Source organism: Schistocerca nitens, chromosome 2, assembly GCF_023898315.1.
Source record: "Schistocerca nitens isolate TAMUIC-IGC-003100 chromosome 2, iqSchNite1.1, whole genome shotgun sequence".
NCBI classification, from domain to species: domain Eukaryota; kingdom Metazoa; phylum Arthropoda; class Insecta; order Orthoptera; family Acrididae; genus Schistocerca; species Schistocerca nitens.
The window spans coordinates 160,442,290-160,465,975 of NC_064615.1; positions in this window are offsets into that span (position 1 = coordinate 160,442,290).

Genomic DNA, 23,686 nt, shown 5'->3' on the forward strand with positions numbered 1-23,686 from the left:
AAGTGCTGTGGATGCGACTAATGATTTTGGGAACTTGTAACTCATAGCTCTAATGCTCTACTAATTTATTTTGCCTTTTGTTTTATTTAATGTTATATCGTTGAGTTTCTGTAAATGTTCTTGGATTGGATCGATACCATGAGAGTGTTTAATCTTTTCTCCGTTAAAAACTTTGATGTCTTTTAGAATGTACAATATGAGCAAATGATATGTTTTGTCTTTGTCATATAATCTCTTTGGTTATCTTTAAAATTGAATAATTTTATTCAAAAAATTTCGTGCAGAACTACCAATATGTGCAAACGATATGTTTTGTTAAAGTGATTGTTTGCTGTTATGTAAACTGTTGACCTTCACTTAGGGTTCTTAGTTCTTTTGTATATGAAAGGTGGTGTGGTTCCCCTCGGGAACGAAATCGAGCAGTGTGTGCAAAATGTGGTTGGCATGGATAGAAAGGTGGAACCAAGAGTTAGTCGGGGATGAGCTACTGAACCACCAACAGCTCACGAAAAGATTGTGAATTGTGCTGGTGCCGAGAGGGGCTTTTTGTGCCGGTTTCCAATGTGCCAAAGCCTCGGATGGATGCATAACTGGCTGTAATTAAGTTGGAATTGATATCTACTCGTGTCATCGCCACCAAGAAATGACAGAGTCCAGCAATTCCGTTTGCAAATCCACCCACCAACGTGCACTCGCCGCCACTTTGCGCAATCACTGTAAGGGGACCAAGGAATTGTAGAAGTGTACAGTGAAGGATCAGCTCATGTGGATGATATATTTGTTTTCAAATATATGGTAAACAAAAAGACTATCTATAAAAAATTACCTTGATTTATCCTCGATCACATATCCACTTAGGATCCTTCCCATGCTAAAGTGGTTACCGAGCGTCCTTATTGAACGGACATTAAAGTCCTGTGTTTTACTAATTAATGCCTCTTGAACATAGTAAAAAGAAAGTTAATGTGGCAAAAGAGTGTGCTAAAGTAAATAATGTTTGCTGAAAGTAATTTTGCAATTAAAAGTGCTTATTAAAATGTTTGTGGGCTTGCTAAAAAACTAAAGTGAAAAGTAGGATCTAAAGTAATGAAGTAGTACAAACAGGTATTAAAGCAGTTGCTGCCAACTTCAAAATTACAAGTTCTTAAAACTAAGGCTTATATAGTTTTGTTCAGTAAAGAATAATACAGCTTGTTGTCCACTGTACCAGGTGAGTCAGTTTCTGATGTTTTATGTTAATTTGTGTCTTACTTCAGTAACAGGTCAACTTACTGATGAAAGTTTCATGGTCATGTTTGCTAAAACTAAGGATCTCATGTGTACAGAAAAGTGCATATATTTAATATAATAGGACCAGTTTGTTTATTGTGCTCACTAGTAGGAAGCATTTGATAGATAAGCCATTTGTTACTATTACAATAATTGCTCTGAGTCATAGATCAGGGATAAAGTGTTTGTCAGTGCATTTCATTTAAATTTTATTCTAAGTAGAAATGTATTTAGTTGAGAGAGACTTAACATGTGTCCAATTTACGATTCTATGGTGAATATTAATAGTAATATTGTTGAGACCATCCTGTTTGACTAAGCACTGAAGTCCATAGTATGTGTCAGTATCTGTTGTACTTACGCAAATAGTTTTTTCTGCTCTGACTATCAGCTCCAACCTTAACGTTAACATACGCTTGTGCTAGAGTTCATTGCACTTTCGTGTGGCATATATGTTGTGTTTGTCCATTAAAGTTACTAATATCCATTTTCTTGAATGGGAGTATTAATCATTCTTATGCCTTATTAGGCTGGTGACTGTTTCCTTCATTATTTGTATAGTGTGGATAAGTAAATTTTGTTACGTAATTCTGACTTTCACTTCCAATAAGCCACCTCCATTAGGTGCATCACGGTCAACACAACAAAATTACTTTCAGAGGGTAACACTGCACTGTTGCTTTATACCATAACAGCTTTAACAAGATAGTTTCATTATACGATCTGCCTCCAGCTTTAAGGTGATCATATAGCAGCAGCAGTGGTAGTTTTATAAACTGTCCACCACCGCAGTTTCACTTGTAGGTACTGATTTCAGCAGCTTAATTGCGTACGGCAGAATAATTTTTCTGATACTTGTTACTTATTCTCCCCGTCTTTCTAATATTATGGATTTTAGTGATCACAATCTAAACTGGAGTCTCGACCTGAAAAGGAGCAATTACTTAAACTATTCACACAGAATACTGGTGCTGTAAATCTAATTCACTCTTCATACGTTGGTTGACAGCTTTCTTCACTACGTTAAACATGCAGTACTGACTGCTATAGTGTGCTTCTAGTACTTGTCAAATATGGTGGTGAAGTCATCACAGGATCTTGGAGGTATGGATTTGATGAATGTTGTAGTGTGATGTAGTACCCGTAAAACAGAACGAGTCGTCAGAGGAAAAGTTTCCCCCACAGGTGTAATCTTGAGGTTTCTTTTGACAAAGAGACAGAGCTTTCTTCTCTCTTACTTGTGGCATACGCTACTTTCGCCACTCTAAAGTACTGCATCGTAACGACACATTTGCTATCCGAAGGTGTACGAACATTGCAAAACAAAAATGTCTCTTTGTACTGTAGTCAAATGTGTCTGTATTTGCATCTAAAATCCGAACGGTGCACGTACAAATGTTGCCATTAACTGACTATTAATTTCAGACCAATTAAAATCTCTTGCAAGAGAAAGTAATCGAATCGCAAATTTGTATGGGCGACAGCTCCGCTTCAAACCTTATTTAATTAAACTGTACAGTAAGACAGATGTTCGAAAGGCTATACAAATGATCACTGGTCGGGGCTAAACCGAAAAGATTTTACCACATGTTTGTTATGCGAACAGGAACTGCGCACTTAAGGCATGCTTACACCCCCTCCCCCCTACCCAGCCGTGCTTGTGCCCGCGATCTTCTCATACATGTTTGTTGCAGCGCTTCCACGCTGTAACGAGTAAACTGAGGGGGAAAAAACTGAAAGATGAGAAAGGGATTTCGGATTTAGAAAATTAAAAGGGTGACCTTGGTGTGAAGAAGAGTGACTGTCATGGAGCGGGCGATGTTATGTTTCAGAGAGCGGAAGACACTGCCTCTGGTTTCGACAGAATGCAGCTCACGATACGCGGTGGCTGTCACGTGAATTAGCACGTGGCAAGTGCAGTGCGATACGCTGGGCTAGCCGCCCTGGCGTGACACTGTGCGCCTGACAGCTGCCCCATCCCTTCCTCCCCTCTCCCCCTAGCGACGGGGTTCGGGCCGCGCGGCGCAGCACAGCACGTTCCGGACGATTTCTCAGCAGCGCCTGGCCTCTCGCCCACCCATCCCTCCGACAATCAGCGCCCGCTGCCTGCTGACAAATCCCAGCGCTCCGTCACCGCCAGCCGCCCAGCTACCGCCGCTGCCTCCCTGCGATTCAGCAGCTGACGCCTCGGTACCTGCTGACAGTTCATCGTTTCAATGAAAGAGCAGGTGTTTGCTCGCAGGTATTTTATTTGCGTGCAACGATAAATGCATTACAGATACCGACGTCTGTTGCTCTCTAGGTATGGTGAACAGTCAATTATTCAACATCCTGCTCTTCGGCGAAAAGCTTTAAAAATGTAAACAAAGACGAAACAAATTAGCGTTTATTGATTATGTCTCACAGCCTTCAAAAATCTTAGAAATTACATTTTGTAACACGTGAAGCTGCTACATATTTTTAATTGTGCGATTGATTTCGGTCAGAGACCATTCTGCAGTACTTTTTTAAAATATGAAACAAATGTCAAAACACAATATTTATAAATACGGGCTTTGAACAGCAGCTGAACGGAATGAACAGTGTCTTGAAAGGAGGATCTGCGATGAACATCAACAAAAGCACAATGCGGATAATGGAATGCAGCTAAATTAAATCAGGTGCTGCTGAGGGAATTACACTCATGCTCATAAATTAAAGATCATCGTAGAATGTGGTGCCACACAACGTGGCACTACACTAAACTGGCACTAATAGCATAGGCACATAGGGAAGACAAACTACACAGATCTGTAAGTCCACGGTATTGTTGATAAGTTGAGAAAACCGTCCCGAAACACATGTGCTACAAAACACCACTGTTTCCTGTACATGTACCCCGACATCAATATGGGATATGATCACCATGCAACCTACACAGGCCGCACAATGGGTTGGCATACTCTGGATCAGGTGGTCGAGCAGCTGCTGGGGTATAGCCTCCCACTCTTCCACCAGTCCCTGTCGGAGCTCCTGAAGTGTCCTAGGGGTTTGAAGACGTGCAGCGATACGTCGACCGAGAGCATCCCAGACATGCTCGACGGGGTTTACGCCTGGAGAACAGGCAAGCCCTCCATTCGCATTATATCTTCTATTTCGAGGTACTCCTCCACGATGGCAGCTCGGTGGGGCCGTGCGTTATCATCCATCAGGGGGAAGGTGGGACCCACTGTACCCCTGAAAAGGCGGACATACTGGTGCAAAATGACGTCCCGATATACCTGACCTGTTACAGTTCCTCTATCAAAGACATGCAGGGGTGTACATACACCAATCATAATCCCACCCCACACCCTCTAACCACGACCTACATACAGGTCCCTTTCAAGAACATTAAGGGGTTGGTATCTGGTTCACGCCAGATGATAACCCGGCGAGAATCACTGTTCAGACTATACCTGGACTCGTCCGTGAACATAACCTGGGACCACTGTTCGAGTGACCAAGTACTGTGTTCTTGACACGAGGCTTTACGGGCTCTCCTGTGACCAGGGGTCAGTGGAATGCCCCTTGCAAGGCCACCCCACACCCTCAAACCACGACCTACATACAGGTCCCTTTCAAGAACATTAACGGTTTGGTATCTGGTTCCTGGTTCACGCCAGATGATAACCCGGCGAGAATCACTGTTCAGACTATACCTGGACTCGTCCGTGAACATAACCTGGGACCACTGTTCCAGTGACCAAGTACTGTGTTCTTGACACCAGGCATTACGGGCTCTCCTGTGACCAGGGGTCAGTGAAATGCACCTTGCAGGTCACCGGGCGAATAAACCATGTATGTTCAGTCGTCTGTAGACTGTGTGTCTGGAGACAACTGTTCCAGTGGCTGCGGTAGGGTCCCGAGCAAGGCTACCTGCAGTACTCCGTGGCCGTCTGCCGGCACTGATGGTGAGATATCGGTCTTCTTGTGGTGTTGTACACTTTGGACGTCCCGTACTGTAGCGCCTGGACACCATTCCTGTCTACTGGAATCGTTGCCATAGTCTTCAGATCACACTTTGTGGCACACGGAGGGCCCGTGCTACGACCTGCTGCGTTTGACCACCTCCAATCGCCCTAGTATTCTACCCATCATAACGTCATAAATATGTGTTCTTTGAGCCATTTTCAAGACACAGTCACCATTAGCACGTCTGAAAACGTCTGCTCACTTACTCGCTGCACCGTACTCTGACACACACCAACACACCTCTGCGTTTGTGGACTGCTGCCAGCGCCACCGTGCGACGACCGCAGGTCAAATGCTACGCATGGTCATACTCCGAGGTGATTTAAACCCGAAAACCGCCCACCAGAGCGTTGTTTCCCCGTGTATCAGCATCATCCTTAATTTATGAGCATGAGTGTAGATCAGGAAATGAGACACGAAAAATAGTAGATGAGTTTTGCTATTTGGGCAGCAAAATAACTGATGATGGTCGAAGAGGAGAGGATATAAAAAGTAGACTGGTGGGCCGGGCGGGTTTGCTGGCGTCGCCTTTCGAATTCCTGGCGCCACTAGCTCGATCTGTCGTGTGATGTCTCTCTGGTATGACGTCACCAAGACCTTTGCTCGACGTTGTTGATGGGGGACGGTGCGTGTTGCGGCGTGGCGAGTTGGGGAGCGGTAACGGGGCGAGGAGGACGGTGTGAGAGGTCTGCCCGGCGAGTAAGGCGAGCTCTTTAGCAAGTGCCTTAGGCACGGAGTCCTGCGAGTGGTTGCTGGGCATATTTGCGGGCCGATTTGAATCCGTGGCTGACTTAAAATGCCGATTTCGTGCGTAGCCTGGGTAGTCAGCTCTTGGACGTGAAATACCAGTGAGAGACTTGAAGCCAGTTCCGATGTGCTGAATTCTGAGCTTGCTTTGCAACTGGCAAACTTTACCTTCGATTCTTGAACATCTGTTAAGTTTTGGATTTTGAGGTCTTAACTGTTACTTTCTTATTGATACCTATAGGTCTGTAGCGATCATTGCGATTTCTCTGCTGATCTATTTCACCGTTAGTTGGTTCCTTGAACTGCGGCTGTTGTTTTCTTTTCCTGAGTCGATACTGGCTTAAATTGTGTGAGCCGATGGTGTTTCCTGAGCCGGAGAGATAACCTGTTTCTTCTATGCTGTGGCCGGACCTAACCCCCCCCCCCCCCCCGAAACACACACACACACACACACACACACACACACACGCACACGCACACACTCGTCGATCATGATGCATTACCCATTGGATTTCAGGCGACCTCTATGACAAACGTCTTTGGATACCAGGTAAGTACCTTATTCTTCTAATACGGCTGGTTGCCGGTTTCGAGATACCTTCGGGCACAGCAGATGTCATCGCTCTGTTAATTATGTTGGCTTAGGAGGTCCAATGATAACAGCTTTCTGTTAAATGAGATCACCAAATAGAAAACAGGCAGGCTTTCTTTAATAACGGCTTCCGTTAAGTAAAATTACCAAACAGAAAACAGGCAGCCCGTCTTTAATAACAGCTTCAGTTAAATAAAATTACGAAATAGAATGGTAAGCAGGCCTTCAATAATAACAGCTTCAGTTAAAGAATATTACCAAATAGAAAATAGGTAGCCCTTCAAAAATAACAGCTTCAGTTAAGTGAAAAATCAAATGCAAAACAAGCAGTCAGTCTTAAATAACAGCTTCAGTTAAGTAAGACTACCAAACAGAGAACAGGTAGGCCTTCAAGAATGACTGCTTCAGTTTAGTAACCAAGAGTCTGAATTGCCTCCTCACAAAGGGTGCAAAAGAAGGCTTATACGCAAGGGGCACAAGACTACACAAGGAAGGCCAAGACAGGTTACAATGAGAGTACTGGCCTTCCAAGGCCTTTTTCGTTGGGTACAGACCGGCAAAAGAAATATTTACCCACCAAGGTTAATGATGTAAAGCAACAATAACTAGCCAAACCGTATACCCACGTAAATGTAAGGTACCGCCCCCACAACGACGGAGAAACGCCCGGAAGAAAAGTACGCTGCCAAATCCAATTACATAGCTGGCTGGCCAGGCTACGCACGAAGACGGCATTCGAAGTTAGCCACAGATTCAAATCAGCCCACAAATATGACCAGCAAACACTTGCCGGACTCCGTGCCCAAGACACTTGCTAAAGAGCTCGCCTTACTTAACAGGCGGACCTCTCACACCGCGCTCTTCGCTCCGTTACCACTCCCCAACTCGCCGCGCCGTTACACCTTCCGTTCCCGATCAACAACCTCGAGCAAAGATCTTAGAGGTCTCAAACCAGAGGGACATCACACGACAGATTGTGCTAGTGGCGCCAGTAATTCGAAAGGTGACGCCTGCAACAAGCAACATCGCCACGGCTCAACTGGAAACGGGAAGAAAGGCGTTTATAAAGAAGAGAAATTTGTTAACATCGAGTATAGATTTAAGTGTGAGTCTTTTCTGAAAGTATTTGTACGGAGTGAAACCATGTATGGAGGTGAAACATGGGTGATAAACAGTTTAGATATGAAGAGAGTAGAAGCTTTTGAAATTGCTGCTACAGAAGAATGCTGAAGATTAGAAGGGTCGATCACGTAACTAATGAGAAGGTACTGAACAGAATTGGGGAGAACAGAAATTCGTGGCACAACCTGATTAGGAGGAGGGATCGGTTGGTAGGACACATTCTGAGACATCGAGGGATCACCAGTTTATTCTGGACGGAAGAGTAGGGGGTAAAAGTCGTAGACGGAGAACAAGAGATGAATACAGTAACCTGATTCAGAAAGATGTCGGTTGCTGTAGTTACTTGGAGACGCAGCGGCTTGCAGAGGATAGACTAGCATAGAGAGCTGTATCAAATCGTCTTCGGACTGAGGACCACAACAATAATATTTTGCTATGCATAACGAAATAATGCCTAATAAAATGCGTAACAAAATTAAAACAGGCAAAACAATTGTGATTAAAAGGTGAAACATTAACAATGTTTTAAAAAATCTTTAAAATGATTAATTTTGTTGCCGTTTACATAATACATTTACACTGTTCATTTTCTTGCCTTCGCGAATTAAAATAGGTCTAAATGGTACAAACAAAAATATGTACAGTATTTAGAATCCAAGTTCTTCTAAAAACAACAGTGTAGTTTTACTAAATCTGAAGATTCTGTACTGGGTAAAAGTAGTTGGGAAACGGAAAATGTGTACTGTGGGTAAAAAATTGTATACGAGTATCTTGGGTAGTAGCTATGGACATAAAGGTTGACGTTCAGGTGAATAATGTGGAAGACAGCTGCTGAGGAGGAGTCTGTTGGTTGGGCAGGGCTGTGGTGTCAAGCGGAAAACGATTACGAGAGATGGAAGAGGGCGAGGGGAGCCCTGCTGTGGAGTAGGATAAGTGGGGAGCAGCTATAGTTGGCAGGTTGGATAAATATCTGGCAGAATTTTATTGTCTTCCAGTGGGGGTCAGTTGAAGTTTTTTGGGATAAGGTTTGGATTGTAGGTGTAGGAATGATGAGATGTGTTTGTAAACATGTGGCAACATATCAGGATTTGTGATCAGAGAGCAAACAGTGGTGTTGTTGAAATCTGGTTTGTGGATAGCGTGGCATGAAAGAAAGTGTTCAATGTCGGTGGGGAGAGGTTGGAATTTGATGAGATGGTATATTTACGTGAGAGAAAGTAAACAAGACGGTGCATGACGTTTTTAGTTTTAGTAGGGACTGACAGAACTTGAATAGAGTAGATATCAAAGCAACATTTGCATAGGAGAGGACGGGTCGGACAAGGTTTTGTATGTGTGGAGGATGGTGTAGGGGGACAATCGCAACTTTTGGCCAGTTAGGTTTTTACTCTATTGTGGGCCATTTGTCGGACGGGTGGTAGGTGAAGATTAAGTGTCAGTCGCTGGTCGATGGTTAGTCCAAGATACTTTAGTTTACTGGATAGGACAGATGTAATCGTGAGGTCGAAGTCATGGAGACGGAACCGGCGGACGGTTCCTTCTGTAATTATTGGCTGGTTTTTGGATGGACTGATTTTGAGGACCCATTGATTGCGTCAGGAGCTAATCTGGTTGAGGTGGATTTTGAGGAGTCGTGAGGGTTTCTGGGGTGTTCGCAAGAGTGCTAGGAAAGAGGTGTCATCAGGGAACTGAAAGCTTCGGACTGTTTGAAATGATCTGCACATATTGACAGTGCAGAAGTGATAGAAGAAAACAGGGAGAGAAAACAGAGCCAGGTGACATGCCTGCAGTTACACTCATTCATAATTGCAAGTCACATGGACTGTGTACTTTAACTGTGAAAGACAATGGGTGTAGCCAAAAATATTCCCAAACACAAGAAAAAAAAGAGAGAGAGAGAGAAAACGACGCACCACGAAGAAATAATCCGACTGGGACTAAAATCGACTGATGTGATGTACATGCACAACAAACAAATGATGACATATTCAGAATAATTGTATAATTCATTCAAGAGAAACAGCTTCACAATTTGAGCAAGTCAGTAACACGTTGATCCACCTCTGGCCCTTATGTAAGCAATTATTTGGAATGGCATTGATTGACAGCGTTGTTGGATGTCCTCTCGACGGATATCGTGCCAAATTATATCCAATTGGCGCGTTAGATAGTCAAAATCCTGAGATAGTTGAGGGCCCTACCCATAACGCTCCAAACTTTCTCAACTGGGAAGAGATCCTGTGACCTGCTTGTCAAGCAGGGAGACAGACATTAAAAACGTTCGTCGTGTGTTGGCGGGCATTATCTTGCTGAAATGTAAGCCCATGGTGGCTTAACTTGAAGGGAATAAAATGAGGCACAGAATATTATCGACGCACCACTGCTGTAAGGACGCCGCGTATGACAAACGTGTCCTGCTACGAAAATAAATGGTAACCCAGACTACGACGCCTGGTTGTCGGGCCGCACGGCACGACATCCCTCAGTAGTAGATCCAACCACTCCGTCAAACAATGTCAGTCCGAATAAATGCTTCCATTGGGGCCACAGTTGGGCCAACCTGTTATTGAATTGTTCAATTGGTGAGCCTCCCTCTTTCCCTTGAACGAATCATATAGTTTTCGGAAATTGTAAGCACTTGTTTGTCTGTACATGTACATCTACCGATTTCCGTCACATTCAAATTATTCGTTTGCGGTGCGTCTGTTTTTGTCTTAGAATGTTTATTCATCTTAAGAATCGACGTCTGATCTGATGTCTATTGTGAATGAGTGCATCCACGTATCTAACGCAAGCCAACGTTTGTGCATCTCGATGTATCGATAGACCTACGACATCTTTAGTACACCATTCATGCATGAGGAATGTTTTGGTAAGTTCCTGCGCAGTAACTGCGATAAGCCATTGCATGCTCAATTAGACTAAGGTTTTCCAATGTTCAGTAATAGCTGTCAATGTGGCATGGTACATCAGTTTATAATGATAGGATTCAGTGCTACAATTAAACGTGATGATAGATTAAAATCGTCCTAATACTGATCATGACTGCGCTATAGATAATTTTGCCAATACTGGGTGGAACGTGCCTTAGCATTCTTTCTAATATTTTATTGTTTGACTGGAAACAGTAGATGCGTGGCCAATTACATGTCAGTAACATATTGTTAGCGATGTATTACCTGATATTTTATAACTATAATTGTATTCGACTCATGTTTGTAAGTTTTGTGTTAATAGATAAATGTTTGACAGCGATCATAAAGTTGAAACTGGCCAATATTAAGTTAAAGTATTCCATAAAGTTACAGTCTCGGCGGAAACATACCTTCATTTGATAATAAAACGAAACAAAAATAGTGATCAGTCATCTTAAGAACGCTATTTCTTTAGAATAAATAGCGCCGTCACCTGTTTCGAGCCGTTGGACTCATCACCACATAGCTGTTCACCGTTTAAAATTACATGTAGCTTATGCTCCATGTGTAGTTGGTTGTTTTCCGTTGCGGCGTAGGCTGCTTCGGGTGATGGTAACCCACACCAAAAACGAATATCAGAAAGGGGACTACCGTCTTGTAGTTGAACCTAACAATTTTTTGTCCAGTAACAGGAAAGTAGTCCTTTTTTCCACGTCGTTTTCAACGCAACTGTTTATTTGCATATGTTATTTCTTTTTATGATGATTTCTCTGTGATCGTTGTTTGTTTACATGTACGACCTTTAAAGAACTGCTATAAAGAATTTTTTACAGTGATTCATATTTGAACTAGCAACTGGTAACAGCTGAAGGCAGTCCTATTTTTCATGCGCTTTATGCGCTTGTATTGTTACAAGAAGGAAGAAGTCCAAGCGCACACGTTTATGTATTAGGCGTAACAAAGATGAATGAGTAGGAAGAAATACAGTGTCGCTGACGTATCTGTTATTCATGTTTCTCACATTTTGTTACTAAGTCCTATAAACAAATAAAACTTTAGAAACTATAGAAACTCTCTCTCATTTTGTACTCGTTATTACTCTTCCAGTTCACATCCCTCTATTATTCTGCTTTCACTGCTTTTCGCTGGTGTAGCCTATCAATCATTCCCGTCTTCGGAATTTTCATCCCGCTTCATATATTTTAGTCATTTATCGATTTCTATATGATCTTCAGTCAGCAATGTAAATATGCAACCTAGTAATATAGAGAATTATTATTTCTTAGAGACAGTTTGTAGGAAAATAATGCGGCATGCGACTATTTAATAGCTCGCACACTGCGGTTGTTTAGTTATCAGGTCCCTTCAACTTGTTTTTGATATCTCAAATCATTTTAATTAAAGCATTCCTTTTAATTTTATATTCCTAATTTTTATCGTTCATATCCCCTTATAACGTGATCCAGTCTGACAATTCGGCAGTGGCTGTTTGGAAAGTTTGCTGGTGATCTGTGAGCTAATATTTTTGTATTAAATTTATTTTAGAGCCTATTGTGGTTCTGTTGAATTAATTCCTAGCATTTTTCAATTTTTGGCTCTTGTTCACAAGGATATCTTTTAAGTTTACAAGAAAGGAAAGAAGGTCTATCGTCACTGAACGCGGAGCCAACCTCTGATCGATGAAAGATAAGAAAGAAAATCGACAGCAGTCTTTTAAAAGGAACCATTCCACCAGCTGCCTTAGGGAATTTAGCTAAATCACGGAAGACGCAAATCCGAAAGGTTAGACTGTACTCCCATCCTGAATTCAGGGGTTTTCTAGTACTCAAGAATTTCAAAATTGTTAAGGCTTTCGTGGCCACTTGTTGACAAACTGCCTATTGGCTTCTGTCTCGGGTTCTTCGGCCGACGTTCATCTAATGATTTTTCTGACGTTTCGCCAGCACGAGTGGCTGGCATTGTCAAAGCTTCACCCTCCATTGCCGGTGGTGAACTGGGGGCGAGCTCGCGGCCGCAGACTATATGTACCTGGCGCGCCAACGTCCGAGGGCTTCTCCGCGGTCATTTCCGGTGCGGTTCTCCTCTTGCTACCTGCGACGGTCGTTCGCTGCAGTACGGGAAGCCAGGATCCGTTTACCTTAAGGCTTTCCTCTTTCTTGTTGAAACTGTTCGCGTGTTTTTGGATTTCTACAGCTTCTCTGAACAAGCGCGTGTGATAGTGCTTCTCTACAGCCAGAACTTCCGTGTCGGCGAATTTTATTACGTGGTCGGTCTCATTCAGTGCGTGCTCTGCCACGGCCGATTTCTCCACCTGCCCCAACCTGCAATGTCGCTTATGCTCTTTGATCCTGGTGTTAATGGATCGTCCAGTCATTCCGACATAAACTTTTCCGCATGTGCAAGGTATACGGTATATTCCCGACATTGCAAGTGGGTCTCTTTTCTCCTTCGCCGATCTAAGACACTCTTTGATCTTCCTTGTCGGTTTGAAAATCGTCTTTACGCCGTGTTTGCGCAATATACGGCCGATTCTGTCCGTCACTCTGGGAATGTATGGCAGAAAGGCCGTACCCGACATTTCTTTTTCTGGTTCCTTACTTCGCCGAGTGTTTAGCTCTGTTACACTTCTAATGTAATTTGTGGAGTACCCATTTCTCCTCAGAACAGTTTTCAGGTGTTGCATTTCTCGTTTGAGGTGTTGAGGCTCACATATTCGTCCTGCTCTCGTTACGAGCGTACTAATCATGCCTCTTTTCTGGCTCGGGTGGTGGTTTGACAGTTTGTGCAGGTATCGGTCCGTGTGTGTCGGTTTTCGATACACGCTGTGTCCCAGGTTTTCGCCGTCCCTTGTGACCAGCACATCTAGAAATGGCAGTTTCCTGTCCTTTTCTACCTCCATGGTAAATGTTATGTTGGCATGGAGGCTGTTCAAGTGTCTCAGGAATTCACCGAGCTGTTCTTCACCATGGCTCCACACCACGAAAGTATCATCGACGTACCTGTACCACACCTTAGGTTTGCAAGTCGCCGAGTCCAGTGCCTGTGCTTCGAATTGTTCCATGAAGAAGTTGGCCACCACTGGACTGAGAGGACTACCCATGGCGACTCTCAGTCCAGTGGTGGCCAACTTCTTCATGGAACAATTCGAAGCACAGGCACTGGACTCGGCGACTTGCAAACCTAAGGTGTGGTACAGGTACGTCGATGATACTTTCGTGGTGTGGAGCCATGGTGAAGAACAGCTCGGTGAATTCCTGAGACACTTGAACAGCCTCCATGCCAACATAACATTTACCATGGAGGTAGAAAAGGACAGGAAACTGCCATTTCTAGATGTGCTGGTCACAAGGGACGGCGAAAACCTGGGACACAGCGTGTATCGAAAACCGACACACACGGACCGATACCTGCACAAACTGTCAAACCACCACCCGAGCCAGAAAAGAGGCATGATTAGTACGCTCGTAACGAGAGCAGGACGAATATGTGAGCCTCAACACCTCAAACGAGAAATGCAACACCTGAAAACTGTTCTGAGGAGAAATGGGTACTCCACAAATTACATTAGAAGTGTAACAGAACTAAACACTCGGCGAAGTAAGGAACCAGAAAAGGAAATGTCGGGTACGGCCTTTCTGCCATACATTCCCAGAGTGACGGACAGAATCGGCCGTATATTGCGCAAACACGGCGTAAAGACGATTTTCAAACCGACAAGGAAGATCAAAGAGTGTCTTAGATCGGCGAAGGAGAAAAGAGACCCACTTGCAATGTCGGGAATATACCGTATACCTTGCACATGCGGAAAAGTTTATGTCGGAATGACTGGACGATCCATTAACACCAGGATCAAAGAGCATAAGCGACATTGCAGGTTGGGGCAGGTGGAGAAATCGGCCGTGGCAGAGCACGCACTGAATGAGACCGACCACGTAATAAAATTCGCCGACACGGAAGTTCTGGCTGTAGAGAAGCACTATCACACGCGCTTGTTCAGAGAAGCTGTAGAAATCCAAAAACACGCGAACAGTTTCAACAAGAAAGAGGAAAGCCTTAAGGTAAACGGATCCTGGCTTCCCGTACTGCAGCGAACGACCGTCGCAGGTAGCAAGAGGAGAACCGCACCGGAAATGACCGCGGAGAAGCCCTCGGACGTTGGCGCGCCAGGTACATATAGTCTGCGGCCGCGAGCTCGCCCCCAGTTCACCACCGGCAATGGAGGGTGAAGCTTTGACAATGCCAGCCACTCGTGCTGGCGAAACGTCAGAAAAATCATTAGATGAACGTCGGCCGAAGAACCCGAGACAGAAGCCAATAGGCAGTTTGTCACTCAAGAATTTCTTTCGTTTTGCAGTTATTGTAGCTTTTTCCTGTGCTATTAATCTATCTTATCAACCACTTACTAACCAAGACCATTAGCACGACTATTATCGGTTCCTGTTAATTTCAAAAACCACCTTGAGATCTCCCTCTGCAATATGGTAGGCCTCAACAATAATCACATGACTTGACACGTTATTCCATGTAATATTCTCGTGCAGTGGTAGTGGAAAAGCTGAAGAAGGTATATCTGAAACAAACTAAAGTTGGTAAAAGCCAAAATATGTACAAATGGTGCTGAATGTTCAGCCGAAACAAGAATAAAAAAATGACCTGGTGCGAGTGGACTCGCGCACTTAGGGCTGCGTACAAACTTAATTACGTATATAGACAGTCCATACATTCTGAGAATCGAGAATTCCACGGTTTTTTCATATTGCCGAAAACGATATTAGCAAGTTATCGATCCCAGGAATTCCAAGACTTTCGAGAATGTTTTAATTTGGAGTTTGAAGTCAGGTAACAAATGAGGAAAGAAATAGTGATTAGTGGTATAACTATAAAAAATCCTGATTTTTTTCCTTTACTTGTTTTGTCAAATCGTTCTTCTTGCCAGATTTCATGACTCTTCGGGACGATGTGCCCATAAGCTTTTAATGAGTCAGTTTGCGAGTGTCAAAATATGTGACATAAATGGTCATGTCTTTTGAACATTGACTTAGAAGCTTTACTTTTTTTCACCGCCAGGGGTCAATAGGCCTTGACAAGTGATATAAATTTCAACCTGAGGCCGAGTAGCCGTTCGTGGAAAAGGGGTTTTAACAAGTCGGACGGAGAGAAGGATAACAAAGTGATCCTGTAAGAGTTTCGTTTTTACCGACTGAGATACGGAACGCTAAAAAGGTGAATGTCAATACTTGAGCGTTTCAGTCGTTTGAATACCGCAGAATGTATTCAGAAGAACTTAGTTAATTTTGCAGCCTTACCAACTCTAACGTTCCTCTGTCATTGAATTTGTATTTTATAGGTGCGCATTGATAATGTGTAGAATAGTCATTCATGCATGCACAAGGAAATTCCATAGGAAACAATAAATATCGTCGTTCTATTATACGTAAGAATGGACAGTTCACCTTTCTCCTTTCTCTGAGCCACGTAGCACAACAACAGCCAATTCAGAAGCACGTGTCGAAAGTGTTAGGCTGCGAAACGTTATTGCGGCGCTAGCAACTGTGTATCCTTGAAGGTGTGGTAACGGAGAGTATGGGCGGGTGCGGATGACTCATATTCATAATCCCAATGGTATAAGTGTTCACCTTTCTTTTCATCTCCACTGTCGCTGATTAATATTTGCTTCAAATGGCTCTGATCGCTATGAGACTTAACTTCTGAGGTCATCAGTCCTCTAGAACTTAGAACTACTTTAACTAACCTAAGGACATCACACACATCCATGCCCGAGGCAGGATTCGAACCTGCGACCGTAGCGGTCACGCGGTTCCAGACTGTAGCGTCTAGAACCGCTCGGCCACCCCGGCCGGCTCTGATTAATATACATTGTGTTTAACGTGCGTTGTTCGGAAACAGCGTTCTGAATACTCTCTCAGAGTTTGATACAACGTAAATTAGTTTGACAGTAATTAGGGGAAGATTTGTTCTGGATTTTGATAGCGCTATTGTTGCAAGCGCTGCGTCCGATGGTACTATCACTAATGTCGTCTGTATTACTCCAGTTTCCATTACATTAACACACTGGGGCCGACCATTATGTTGGGATTACGATTTATACGCGTCTATGCACTGCCATTACCTCAATATAGACACGGTGTGCGACAAAAGCGGTTCACGTTAGGGCGAATATGCTAGTATTGGTGTACAGACAACCTCGTTCGTAATAATAATTAGATGAGCGATCTGCTGTGTCGCTTTATATTTGCGGCTTACGGTGGCAAATTGATTTAAACTCACTTACAAAGAATAATTTAGTTAAATAGCTGCTTCCTATTATTAACTATACCAACAGATGTTATGTCACTCAATGATGCTGAAACTTCATGGGAAATTAAAATTGGGTGACGCACCGAGTTACGAACGTTGCCTATGGTGAGCAATGGTCGTATCAGCCGAGCTATTCGGGCAAGACTTACCTTCACAGCTTCACTTCTGTCGGTAGCTCTGTCCTGTCTTACAAAGGCGTAGTTCCAGGTCCGAGTCCTGATTCGGCACCCAGTTTTAATCTGCAAGCAGTTTTGAAACACTGCACGCTTCACTGTACGTGAAAGACCCATTCTGGATTCATTGATGCTGCTGTTATTATTCTATAACCATCTGATCAAACGTCCCTGTAGCCAACCAATTATAATTTCTCTGATTAAAAATTAGAGCAAGTTGAATGCCCGAAGATCAGTTATTTTTGGTAAGTCTTTGCATTAACAGCGTAATTAGCGAGCAGAGATCACGTGTTGAAGGATCCCAACACTATTCGTTAGGAACAGCGTTTAGTTCAGTACATTTACAGTGAATAATCTACTGATCAAAGAAGAACTAAATTACCTACAAACGGAACGTGTGTAGTGGAAACTGCCAATAAAAACCATCATTGCACTTGAAAACAACGGCTCGATCACGATTTTATATCACACAGCACGTACTGATCTGTTACTATGCATACGGTTTCAAAAGTTATGTCGCTGTCATCTATTGCAATTTACCTCTTCTGCAAATTACCGTGCCGTATTTGAACTAGGGAATAGGAAGGGAAGGATTAGACCTACAAGTCAAACCGAATGTAGAAAAACGTATTAGTTAGTATTGTACGTGTTTGTCCTACAGAAGCCCCAAGGACACAGGGAAGAACGTGTCATGGCGACAGTTCTTGACCGATTTACTTCAGATTCATACACTATAATAAACGTTCAGACACACACACACACACACACACAGGGTGTCCCAGCTATCTTGTCCACCCAAAATATCTCTGGAACAATAACAGCTATTGGAAAAAGACTTTCATCGGTATCAATGTAGGGCTGGGGCCCATGAATGTACATATTTGGAAACATTCTAAAACGAAAGCATATGTGTTTTTAACACAAAATTATGTTTTTTAAATGGACCTTCTATACTTTTTCTTCAGAAATCCATAGCATGACAAAGCACATACACAATGGCGTTGATTGCATCGCAATATTCCAATTACATCCCGAGATATCGAGACGCGAAGTTGACGCTTGAAACACCCGACATGCGCACGTCCTGAGGCTCAGACGTGAACCTCATGCTGCCCGTAATCGCGATGTGATTGACATTCGTTTCGGATCTCTTGATAAGCATGGAAGTGTGATTACGCATGTCAATCACATCGCGAGATATTTTGGGTGAACAAGATAGCTGGGACACCCTGTATATATATATATATATATATATATATATATATATATATATATATATATATATATATATACACACTCCTGGAAATAGAAATAAGAACACCGTGAATTCATTGTCCCAGGAAGGGGAAACTTTATTGACACATTCCTGGGGTCAGATACATCACATGATCACACTGACAGAACCACAGGCACATAGACACAGGCAACAGAGCATGCACAATGTCGGCGCTAGTACAGTGTATATCCACCTTTCGCAGCAATGCAGGCTGCTATTCTCCCATGGAGACGATCGTAGAGATGCTGGATGTAGTCCTGTGGAACGGCTTGCTATGCCATTTCCACCTGGCGCCTCAGTTGGACCAGCGTTCGTGCTGGACGTGCAGACCGCGTGAGACGACGCTTCATCCAGTCCCAAACATGCTCAATGGGGGACAGATCCGGAGATCTTGCTGGCCGGGGTAGTTGACTTACACCTTCTAGAGCACGTTGGGTGGCACGGGATACATGCGGACGTGCATTGTCCTGTTGGAACAGCAAGTTCCCTTGCCGGTCTAGGAATGGTAGAACGATGGGTTCGATGACGGTTTGGATGTACCGTGCACCATTCAGTGTCCCCTCGACGATCACCAGTGGTGTACGGCCAGTGTAGGAGATCGCTCCCCACACCATGATGCCGGGTGTTGGCCCTGTGTGCCTCGGTCGTATGCAGTCCTGATTGTGGCGCTCACCTGCACGGCGCCAAACACGCATACGACCATCATTGGCACCAAGGTAGAAGCGACTCTCATCGCTGAAGACGACACGTCTCCATTCGTCCCTCCATTCACGCCTGTCGCGACACCACTGGAGGCGGGCTGCACGATGTTGGGGCGTGAGCGGAAGACGGCCTAACGGTGTGCGGGACCGCAGCCCAGCTTCATGGAGACGGTTGCGAATGGTCCTCGCCGATACCCCAGGAGCAACAGTGTCCCTAATTTGCTGGGAAGTGGCGGTGCGGTCCCCTACGGCACTGCGTAGGATCCTACGGTCTTGGCGTGCATCCGTGCGTCGCTGCGGTCCGGTCCCAGGTCGACGGGCACGTGCACCTTCCGCCGACCACTGGCGACAACATCGATGTACTGTGGAGACCTCACGCCCCACGTGTTGAGCAATTCGGCGGTACGTCCACCCGGCCTCCCGCATGCCCACTATACGCCCTCGCTCAAAGTCCGTCAACTGCACATACGGTTCACGTCCACGCTGTCGCGGCATGCTACCAGTGTTAAAGACTGCGATGGAGCTCCGTATGCCACGGCAAACTGGCTGACACTGACGGCGGCGGTGGACAAATGCTGCGCAGCTAGCGCCATTCGACGGCCAACACCGCGGTTCCTGGTGTGTCCGCTGTGCCGTGCGTGTGATCATTGCTTGTACAGCCCTCTCGCAGTGTCCGGAGCAAGTATGGTGGGTCTGACACACCGGTGTCAATGTGTTCTTTTTTCCATTTCCAGGAGTGTATATATATATAACGTCGTTACCAAAAACCTAGAAAAGCTTGTGACCTATTTAGATCAAATTTTTACTGATACTCAAATAAACTGTCGGACATATGATATGAAATTGTAGCCTAACGTCGTTATCAAAAACTCGAAAAGTTCGTGACCTATTTACCTCAAACTTTTTACAGTATACTCCAACAAACGTTCTGACGGACACAGGCTACACATTTGTTTAATGTGCACGATACGTTAATATATGTGTACTATATAAATGGGAAACGTTTTCACTAAAAATTTCGAGGAGTTCTTGACCTGTTCACCTCATATTTTTCACGGTACTCAAATAAATGTTCAGACAGAAAGACATCGGCTACATATTTTTTAAATTTATATGACAACTAAATATGTATGTAATACATAAAATGGATACTTTGTTAGCTAGGATCTCCAAACTTCATGAACATTTTACTTCAAAACCTTACACGATACTCTACTAACATTCTGACGGATTTTTTAAACAACATTGACCAGATTTTCTGTCAAGAGCGACTGTGAGGTAGAAAGCGATCTGCTTTGAAAATGTGCCGTTTATTTTTCCTTCTCGCAGTGAGTTTAACTTAGATATCTGAGCTTAGATATCTGAGCACTAAACCATTAGAGTAGTTGTTTCTTCCACATACATTCTTTCTCCTTATAAACAGGTCGCCAGAAACAATCTGAAAAGTTTGTAGGCGTGTTGCTGAGTACGGTGTGGTGTCACCGCCAGACACCACACTTGCTAGGTGGTAGCTTAAATCGGCCGCGGTCCATTAGTACATGTCGGACCCGCGTGTCGCCACTGGCAGTGATCGCAGACCGAGCGCCACCACACGGCAGGTCTCGAGAGACGTACTAGCACTCGCCCCAGTTGTACGACGACGTTGCTGGCGACTACACTGACGAAGCCTTTCTCTCATTTGCCGAGAGACAGTTAGAATAGCCTTCAGCTAAGTTAATGGCTACGACCTAGCAAGGCGCCATTAACCATTTGTAACGTTGCATGTACCTCAAGATAGAGTCTCACTTGTATCATCCAGAATGCTGTATACCAAAGGACAATATAAAAGTTAAGTGTTCTAGTAGCTACGTTCTTTTCTTTATCACATTCATTACGAATCCTGTTCCAGACTTAACGCCAGACGGCGTGAGTTGACGCGTGCCCTTTCGGCTACTTCACTCTGGACAGGCTGCCTTAACAGTCCACTACATAGGGTATGCTTAGAGATAACTGATAAGAGATTGGTTCGATACGTTTCCCAGTTTCGGAGTTAACTAGCATTCAAATTAGACAATCAGGCCACTTCGCGCGCAAATTCAGGCAGCCCACCAGAGACGGTGTTGCAAAGCGTGTTCATCGTTTGGCTTCCTAAACCCGAACAAGAGAGCGATACAAAAATTGGACGTGATACGGTTGCAAGGATCTAATCCGAGCCAAAGGCTGAGTAGTCTCGTGTGATATATACGCTACGAGAACAATTGACAATAATTATTTCTTTCGGGCAGCTTGAATTTGTGGGCACAATAGCATGATTGACTAACTTAAATGCTAATTAACTCTGAAACGACGTGGCGTATCGATTTCTTTTAACAGTGATTTCGAAGCACCCTGCAATGCCCTTAATAGCTTTTCAGGTGGCTTCTGACGACCTTGTATAATTATTAAACGAAAATTGAGTACATATCAGGGTGTTGTTTTGTTTTCCTCTTTGCAGACAATTTTAAGAGGAAAATTGCATTTACTGCCCATCGATTTATGATTACAATAATACTGTGGAATCTGTGCAGTCCTAAAGCATCGATATCACACAAATCAGCGCAGCACCACGAAACGGCATCATGAAGGTGATGACCCGTGCACCAGTAGAAAGAGTCGGCAACGCCACACCTTCAGGAAGACACAGTTCAGCGCCCCCTGTCAACGCTGATTTAACCAGCCGCTCATTGATGGATGGCACAAATTCGTTCACAGTCTTCGAGAGCATCACTACTAAGAAATAGGAAGACGTTGCTTTGCCTGTGTTCTGCGAGTGGTAGTAGATTCTCAAGTACTTACATGTAAGAGATACAACAAGTTATGTTCCTTTTAGAAATAAAGTGCCCTAATTAGAAAGTGTTTTGTAGAGATCAGTTTGGATTTATGCTATCGACCATCGCAACTTCTCTTTTTACTTGTTTGTGTCGGTGCTGACTCTCACAGTAACAGACACAACAGAATCTGAATCATCGAAGACTTTGTAATACTGCCTCTCCACAGATTAAAATTATGAGAAATTTTCTCATCTGAAGCTGCTATTCTTACAAATTCAGCAACTGGTGAGATCTCTCTCGTACCCCTCACATTAATGATCGCGCTAGATTTATCCATTCATTTTGAGTGACTTCACTTTCCTATCAAGATTTCGCTTGCAAGCACCAATGATCTAGGGTTAGGGTCTTTGATACATAATCAAAACATCCTCGATCCCGAGTTATAAACCCGCCACCGCTTACAATTTAGCTAATAATCAACATTGGCGGTCGAATACATCGGCATAAGAAGTCACCCTAATACTGCCAACGGCCTTGTCAAAAGAGGATGGAGGAGTTGACAGCGGTTCAGGGCACTCTCTTGCCCTTGGGGCGGGAAACTGCCCCTAACGGCGGAAGAATCTGTAATGACCAACTGCATGAGGAGGCAGAAGGCAATGGAAACCACTGCACTAAAGACACGTAACGAGTACCCACAAGACATGTGATTGTAATTGAAAAAGTGTCATGATGGTCTCTCCAATGGCAAAAGATCCCGGAGTAGTCCTCTAGTCGGATCTTCGGGAGGTGACTACAAAGGGGGAGGTGACAATAAGAAAAAAGGTTAAATAATTAACGAAAGGATAACGTTCTTCGAGTCGGAGTTTTTAAAGTCAGAAGCTTGAATGTGTTAGGGAAGGTAGAAAATATGAAAAGCGAAATACAATCGCTCACTCACGATACAGTACGGTTCAATGAAGTGAATGGGAAAGAAGACAAGGATTTGTGGTCAGATGAGTAAAGAGTAATATCAACAGCAGCAGAAAAAGGTATAACTGGAGTAGGATTCGTTATGATTAGGAATCTAGGGCAGAGAGTGTGTTACTGTGAACACTTCAGTGATAGAGTTATTCTTATCAGAATAGACAGCAAACCAACACCGACAACGTTATTTCAGGTATAAATGCCGACGTCGCAGGCTGAAGATGAAGAGCTAGAGACAGTATATGAGGATATTTAAAGGGTAATACAACATAATACACGAAAGGAGATGAAAATGTAATAGTCATGGGGGACTGGAATGCAGTTGTAGGGAAGGAGTAGTGGAAAAGGTTACAGGAGAAAATGTGTTGGGACAACGAATGAGAGACGAAAAAGACTAATTGAGTTCTGTAATAAAATTAAACTAGAATCACAAGAGGAGGAGGTATGCTTGGAAAAGGCCGGGCGACACGGGAAGATTTCAGTTAGATTACACCACGGTCAGACAGAGATACCGAAATCAGTTTCGGGATTGTAAGGCGTACCGAGGAGCAGATATAAACTGAGATCACAATGTAATAGTTATGAAGAGTAGGGTGCAGTCTAAGTGATTAGTTAGGAAGAATCAAGAGGTGCAAGGGAACTAAGGGGAAATGGCTGCATGAAAAATGTGAAGAAATCGAAAAAAAATTAATTTCTTCTGAATATATTATGGGAGTGACAGTGATCAATGTGTTACAAATATTTACTATAAAAAATGTTCGAAAAAAAATGATAGTCGGAAGAACTGACTCTGCATATAGGAAAGTAAAAAAAAAAAAAAAAAAACCT